Here is a 7,500-nt window from a genome sequence, read left to right on the forward strand (position 1 = left end):
AAAGTGTACAAGATCAATAAAATGTAATCAATCCAAAAAAAAAAAACATTATTTTTTTGCATCTGACAGAGCTTGCTTCGTGCACCTCCCACAGTCCCTGCCAATTTTAAACACTGTCTCCTAAATAACTCTACAGAGAGGAAAGCACCAGTTCCCTTATCCCCACTATGCATGCTGTCACACAGAAAGCAAGCTAGTGCATTTGATCTGCTGATTTTTGATCATCTGTGCCAGCTTTATTCTGTTCAATGATTGCATAATTTGATCAATTAAACTATACCTATTTGCATACATTTATATCAGTGGACTTCATAATATTGAAGAAAAAAATAAACTTCTAAAGATCAAATTTACAAGCCAGAAACTCAAAATATCAAAAAAAAAAAAAACCCCAAAAAGGTGTTTACTTGTTTTTATATATATATATATATATATATATATATATATATATATATATATATATATATATATATATATATATATATATATATATACATATATATGTATATATATATATATATATAGATGTTATAGTTATATAGTGTATATATACCAATTCACACAACAGTGGAGGAAGATGCTGTACTACTAGCATTGCCACCTATCTATTTTTTTTAGTCTCTCTGAAAATCAAATTGATTGTCCAGTAGTCTGGAAAACACCATACAAACTCTGGTATTCAGTTACAAAATAAGAGGCAGGCTATCAGAGTTTGCAAAATCAGGAGATTTTAGTATGCTTTTTAACAGAAAAGCATAGTAAATCAGCAGAAACAAAAGCATCGCTAATGAAAATGCAGGAAGTCCTTCCACACATGAAATGACAATGATGTCACAGAATCGGCAGAAAGTGGGTGGGGAAAGGGGAGGAGATGTGCAGGGTTGTGGGAGGTGCAAGGGGTGTGACGTTGGTCAAGTTTTGGCAACAAAAAAAGGTAGTAACCCTATGTACTGCAACTTCCCAGAAAGTAATTCTGGCCTTCTGTGATCATATGGCCATTTGCTTACGTCTGCCAACATTATAGATGTTCAATATTATAAATGTTTATAGCATTCAGATAGTTTGATAGCTATGTAGGTAGATAGATAGACAGAAATATACATTGGAGAACTGAATAATATCAAAACTAGAGAATATTGACAGTAATACTATTGAGAGAAAAAGAATGTTGAAAAAGTCAGCAGATGAAGTACTGATTGTGACAGTGCTGAAAGTTATTCTTGTACTGTATGACGCCATGTCAAGAAAGACTACAGAATATGTTATGAGTTTTATAAAAAGGAAATATGAGAAAGATCATGTGACAATGGAATTCAAGTAGTTTTCACTTTTCCACACTGATTTGCAACCTCAGAGTTGGTATGTATATATATATATATATATATATATATATATATATATATATATATACATATATATATATATATATATATTTAGTGGGGTGAGGAGAGTGTAGGGGAGGCATGCCACCCCCTGAAAAACAAAACAATTTTCTTTTAATTTTGGAGATTGCATAGTATGACTGTAGGCTGGTTCAGACTGTTGTTGTTGTTGATGACAGTTAGTGTTAATGTCGGTATTGTGCAGTGCCGACATTTTGTAGGTTAGACATTATTAAGTAAATCTGTACACACACATACACACACACACACACACACACACACACACACACACACACACACACATATATATATATATATATATATATATATATATATATATATATATGTATAGATACATAAATGTGTGCGTGTGTCTGTGCATGTACATGTCTATGTACGTGTGTTTGTGTGTGTGTGCCTGTGTGTATATGTATATATATATATATATATATATATATATATATATGTGTGTGTGTGTGTGTGTGTGTGTGTGTATATATATATATATATATATATATATATATATATATATATATATATACTCAAACTTATATAGATAGATAACTATGGAAAGGTGCAACAAAATCTGTAATTGTTCATAGTCGCATTTTAACACTCTTTTGAGTTCATTACAAATTACAGGGTCATGGAGAGCTGATTGTGATCTGAAATGCTCTTTTTTGTTAGTTCCTGGTCTTCTTGTCTTGTTTACCTACTGTTGTCTATTTTAGATCATAGCAAGTATTAAGAATGACTAAGGATTTAACAATGGTGCTATTTACAGAGGGCTTGCCATATCTGAACATGATTGCATTTATTTGGAACACTCTGTGCACAGTAAGCACATTATTGATTTAAGGATTTTTCACTGCAATAGGTAAACTCAACTTTTTCTTTACACTTCTTTACTGTTCCCATGAATAAATATGAGACTGCAGAGTTCCAGCTGTTAGGATGAACATTTCAGGTAACAGAGCTAAGTTTAGAACTCAAAGCGTCTCAAAGATCAAAACAGCAGAAACACCCATTCATCTGTGCTAATGGGAAATTAATTAATTACAGTCAAATGCAGGCTAAAGGAAGAAGCTGCAGAACAAACATGGAAAATCACTTTCAAGCTACCTAACCTATCTAGTAAAATGCATTATTACCCAAAAAAGAGGAAGATAAATATGTTTGAAAAATGTGAGGGCTATATTAGACAATCTGTATATATAACCAGAATATATGCTAGCATGTATCACTGCTAATCCAAAATTATTGTGTGTCATTATATTTGGAGCAGGAAATGAATCAATTATACACGTTCTCTGAATTGTTTGTTGACAATGACTGAGCATGAAGGTGAACCAGTCTATTTTTAAAGGATGGGGATTTTGGTATGCTCAACCTTATCAACTATTTCAAGTTTTCACAGTGAATGTTATGAAATACTGCAGCACCATGCTGTATCTTTAGGATCTTCCTTTTGAATAAAGTTTAATATATTTTCTTACTAAAACATGCTCAGAAGTGAAGTGGGAATTAATAGAAATGAATGAAGGAATATGCAACTCATGTATAGCTATGGACTGATAATGGACTTCTGACTAACATATAATCAGAAGGGTTATGTCCAGCAGCAACTACAGCATAATAAATCAACCTCTTAAAACAGCAGAACATTTGGGAAACAGTGGAATATAAGTGACTAAAAAAGGAGACATCTGCTGCACATTGGCATATTGCACTCAAGACAGCTTTTCAAGACTCAGTAGTATAGACTTGCGGTCCATTTATACAAAATCTAACTTCTTATCTTAGAGAACATAAAAATGTAAATAAGAATAAGTGCAGATAGTTAAGAAATTCTAAATTGTAGGAGCAGAGGAGTTGAATGTCTTGTTCTAGAAGCACAGGTCATCCCAGAAAACGTAAGGATTTTTCAATAAGTATACAGTAACTAATGTGTAATATGTCCACCTCACAGCAAGATGTTCTCTGGTTCTATTCCAGGCTTTCATGCCTTCTGTGCCAAGTCTGCCTGTTTTCTTTATGTTCCTGTAGGTTTTCTCAGAGTAATCTGGTTTCCTTACAAAGACATGCTGTAGGTGGATTGAGGACTCTAAATTGTCAGTAGGCATGAGTGCATGCATGTACGATACAGAAGAACAACTTAGCATCCTACATATGTTTTCTACTTTTCCTTCTAATCTGTGTGGATAGCACTAGCTACCCATGGGGGATCATTCTAGGAGTTAGCTGTAACTTAATAGAGAGAGAGAGAGAGAGAGACAGATGCAGTAAATCATGACGGTATTTTCCACACGATGATGCAGAAAAGCCTGAATCACACTTCGCATGACATAAGAGACTGTGCGATCTTGCATATAATTAAAGTAAGCATACTGAAAATTGTGATGCAATGTGTACACTGCAGCTTGACAAAAAACGCTGAAGTGATTGGAACAGGACAAAAACAATTGTACTTTGCATTTCATTTGCTCTAGAAGTCTAGGGGAAGCATATTTTGATACTTTTATTTTATAGGAAATTGGTTCAGAATATTGAATTCATTTGGCCCTTGGTCAAACTGGCTTTTAAATAAGGAAGAATTCTATTAAACAATTTACGTTACTTTTTCATTATTGGGGCAACAGTTGATGTGGTTTATATATTCAGAAGAGATTCTCAAAAAGAGGTATCTGCAGTAAAGCTATATTGTCTGATCACTAACACGGGAATACAAGCTCAGTTTAGTGGTGAAATGGACAAACACACTGGAAATCACCTTTTCACCTTTCATGGATGAACTGAGAACTCCTGTTTGATGAGGGGAAAAAAGCACAACCGCAATTGCAACCGCAAATATGGAAACAGTACCGACATTCAGCTGTTACTGCGCTCTGTCATAAAACAGAAAAAAACAGACAAAGCAAAATGTTAATGTCCTAGTAAGTCTTCTATAAATATATTTTCTACACAATGTCATCATGAAATTGTAAACATTCACTAACAAGAATGATGGTTAGGAACATGAGAAAAGCATATTAAATAATTTCTAAACAACCTCCACTTCTTCCTTATTGCACACGTGTACCCTTAGCTTCAATAACTGAAAGTGAAAACTTTGACGGCAGTTTCAGTTACCATAAAAGTATACAGTATTAAAAGATTGGAATGTGCAATAATAAATATGAATACATTATCTACATGAAGTACAGGTTATCAAAAGAACAGCACTGAACTCCACAGGGAGCAAAAATAAAACTGGAACTGGGGGGGTTAACTATGAATGTAAAGACAATTGGTGCCATGGGTGGGACTGTAGAACAGGTCAGGAGTGATGTCAGAAAGTGGGTGGTGATTAGCGAAGTGGTAGGCAAAGCTTAAATTTCGGTCCAAAAGGGCTAATTGCTTTTACAAGGCTTGTAGGTTCATAGACTCATAGGTTCATAGGTAGGTACTAGGCTATCTGCCCAAAGGCATTTATAAGCCTAGCCAGAATGTGTTGGCTTTCATCGCCCCCTTAGATTAGTTCCCTGGGCCTCTGTCCAGCAGAGCTATTGAAGTGATGCCTGGGATAAACTTTCTGTTTCCCATCCACTCATCAAGGTTTCTCTTGAAGAGGGTTAGGTTGGAGCTCTGCCTAATGTAGATTGGAATCTTGTTACAGAGCATGGAAGTCTCTGGGACAGGAATCTATCCCTCCAGCGTGGCCTATTTATTGTTGTGGTGAGGTTTAGATCCCTGGAGTGTGTGGCTCGAAGGGATATGGTTTTCTTTAGGTGAAGCATGTCCATCAATTCTGGGTTGGTCATGGCCTTGTATGCCAGGCAAAGATCACCTCTGAGTATGCAACCGAGTACAGCTGGAGTTTCTTCAGTTGAGCTGCATAGGGCATCAGCTTGAGGCCAGTGATCCTCTTGGTGAGGAACTTCTGTGATCTTTCCAGTTGTTGCAGGTGTCTTGTAAGGTACATCCCAAATGGGGCATTGTAATGCTCCTTTAAGCGGAATAAACAGGGCAAGATATGGCTCACCTGTTAAACTGACGTCTAGTGGCAGAAGTCCTAACAGAGCTTGTGCAGGTTGACTACTCAATTTAATTGCTTTTTGCATTTTTATATTGTCTGCTTTCTGTACTTGTATTACTGTTTGCTCACTAACTAGTGGCTGGATTTATGGTTGCAGCACATACTCTATAACCAACCATGCCCACTTCTGCTAGCTCATTAGAACTGTTGCCCTGATAATGGAAAAGTACCCAATTTACTTCTGTTAGGCCAAGGCAATGTGGTCCCAATAACATGAGAGTAGATTCAAGTGAGAAACCCATTGAAATTATTTGCCAGGAAAATTCTAAACAACAGCTAACTTAAACGAGTCTTCTTGATAATAAAATACCAAAACACTTTTCATATTTGCAGCAGAATGCATATAAAAGATAAAGAAAGCTGTTTGTGGTGTTGCTATTCTTATTTTTCTCTCTTATTAAAACAAATGAGGCAAATGTCATATCTAAGCCTCTAACTAATTCATCATTGAGGAGTTGCTACAGAAGGTAATGGTGACAAACAGGCTTTGGTCTAGCAGCAGATAAGCTGCTAATTCTTATTCTTTTTGTTGTTTACTTGCAGTCTAATTTAAGAAGAAAACTTACTATGATCAAAGCAGCTGGATCACTCATAAAGACAAGTTCTTGAGCCCAGCTGTCCTACAGTTCATAAATAAACAAATAGATAAGCAAACAAGTAAGTGCAATAAATCATAAAGTTTTAATGAGTCATGAAAATAACTGTGAGAGCATAACCAGCACTCTGTCTATAACAATGTGAAAAAGTCATGATTAAGTCTAAAACCATGATTCAGTTCAAAGAATGGATTAGTGATCTAAACATCTAACTACTAAATGAACATCACTTATTAAATTGGGGAAAAGCTCAGACACCACCTCACACACACACACACACACACACACACACACACACACACACATTTTTGAAAGTAAAATGCAGAAATGTAAAGCATAACAACACAGGTAATAGACATGATAGTGACATTTGTAAACAGTTGGAACCAGTTAACAGAAGTGAAAAGAACATGGTGTGATCAGACCAGGCCCTGTTTAATGCATTAATCACTAAATTTCATTGTGAATGATCATTCTATCTAGAATCCGAAGATCACATTTTCAGGGAAAACAATTGAAGGAATAGCTAAGAGTATCAATATACATCCATGCATGCCACCAATATCTGTAAATTAGTAATTCAAGGAATTTGCTACACATAGCTGTTCTTGCAAAGAGTGAAATATGTCAACAACAGGTTAGTATCAAATGGTAGAGAGGATAACAGACACTGAATTTTCTGACCAAACTGAATCATCTACACCTTTACAAAATCATGTCATGCATGTTGGGAGGAGGGGTGAATGAAAGCTTTGCACACAGCTTGTATTTTACAAAATGTTGTATTCTCTGTTTTTACTGTTTCCATTTTTTCAATGCTTGTTATTCAGCCAATGAAAGTTATGCCCCCTTAGAGTTTGATTAATATCTAAAACAGTCAACATTTTGACTTTCTTGGGCACATAATTGTCAAGATTTAAGGTTTCACATATATGGCATAACATTCTGCAGTAGAGATTCTTAATCCATAGATCTGCTTGTTCAGAGTCAGGGTTTCTGCCTTACAGATCAAATCCCAGTGTTTGGTTCTAACCGCTACTTACTGCTTCTGTTATTGGTCACATTTTCTGTTACCAACCATCATCATCATTTATATGAGAAATGCGATGGCCTTTTTTTCCAATTTGGCTTCATCAAGGGCAGGGCATGCCTACTCAACCTGGTGGATTTCTTTGACATATTCATCAAAGCAAAGGGTTTGGGGAAAATGATTCACACTGCCTACCTTGACCTGGCCAATACCGAACTTGGGCATTGTTGACAAACTCAAGAGGTTAGATATAAACCCTTATGTCAGCCAATGGATAGCCAGCCAGCTCACATACAGGACCCAGGAAGTTAAAACTGGGGACTCTACCTCTACAAAGGGGCAAGTCACAAAAGGAGTCCCTCAGGGACTGGTCCTTGGGCCACCCCTTTTTGGCTTTTACTTCTTTGAAATCAAGGC

The sequence above is a fragment of the Protopterus annectens genome, chromosome 1.part0 (assembly GCF_019279795.1).
Source record: "Protopterus annectens isolate FY-2018-M chromosome 1.part0, PAN1.0, whole genome shotgun sequence".
NCBI classification, from domain to species: domain Eukaryota; kingdom Metazoa; phylum Chordata; order Ceratodontiformes; family Protopteridae; genus Protopterus; species Protopterus annectens.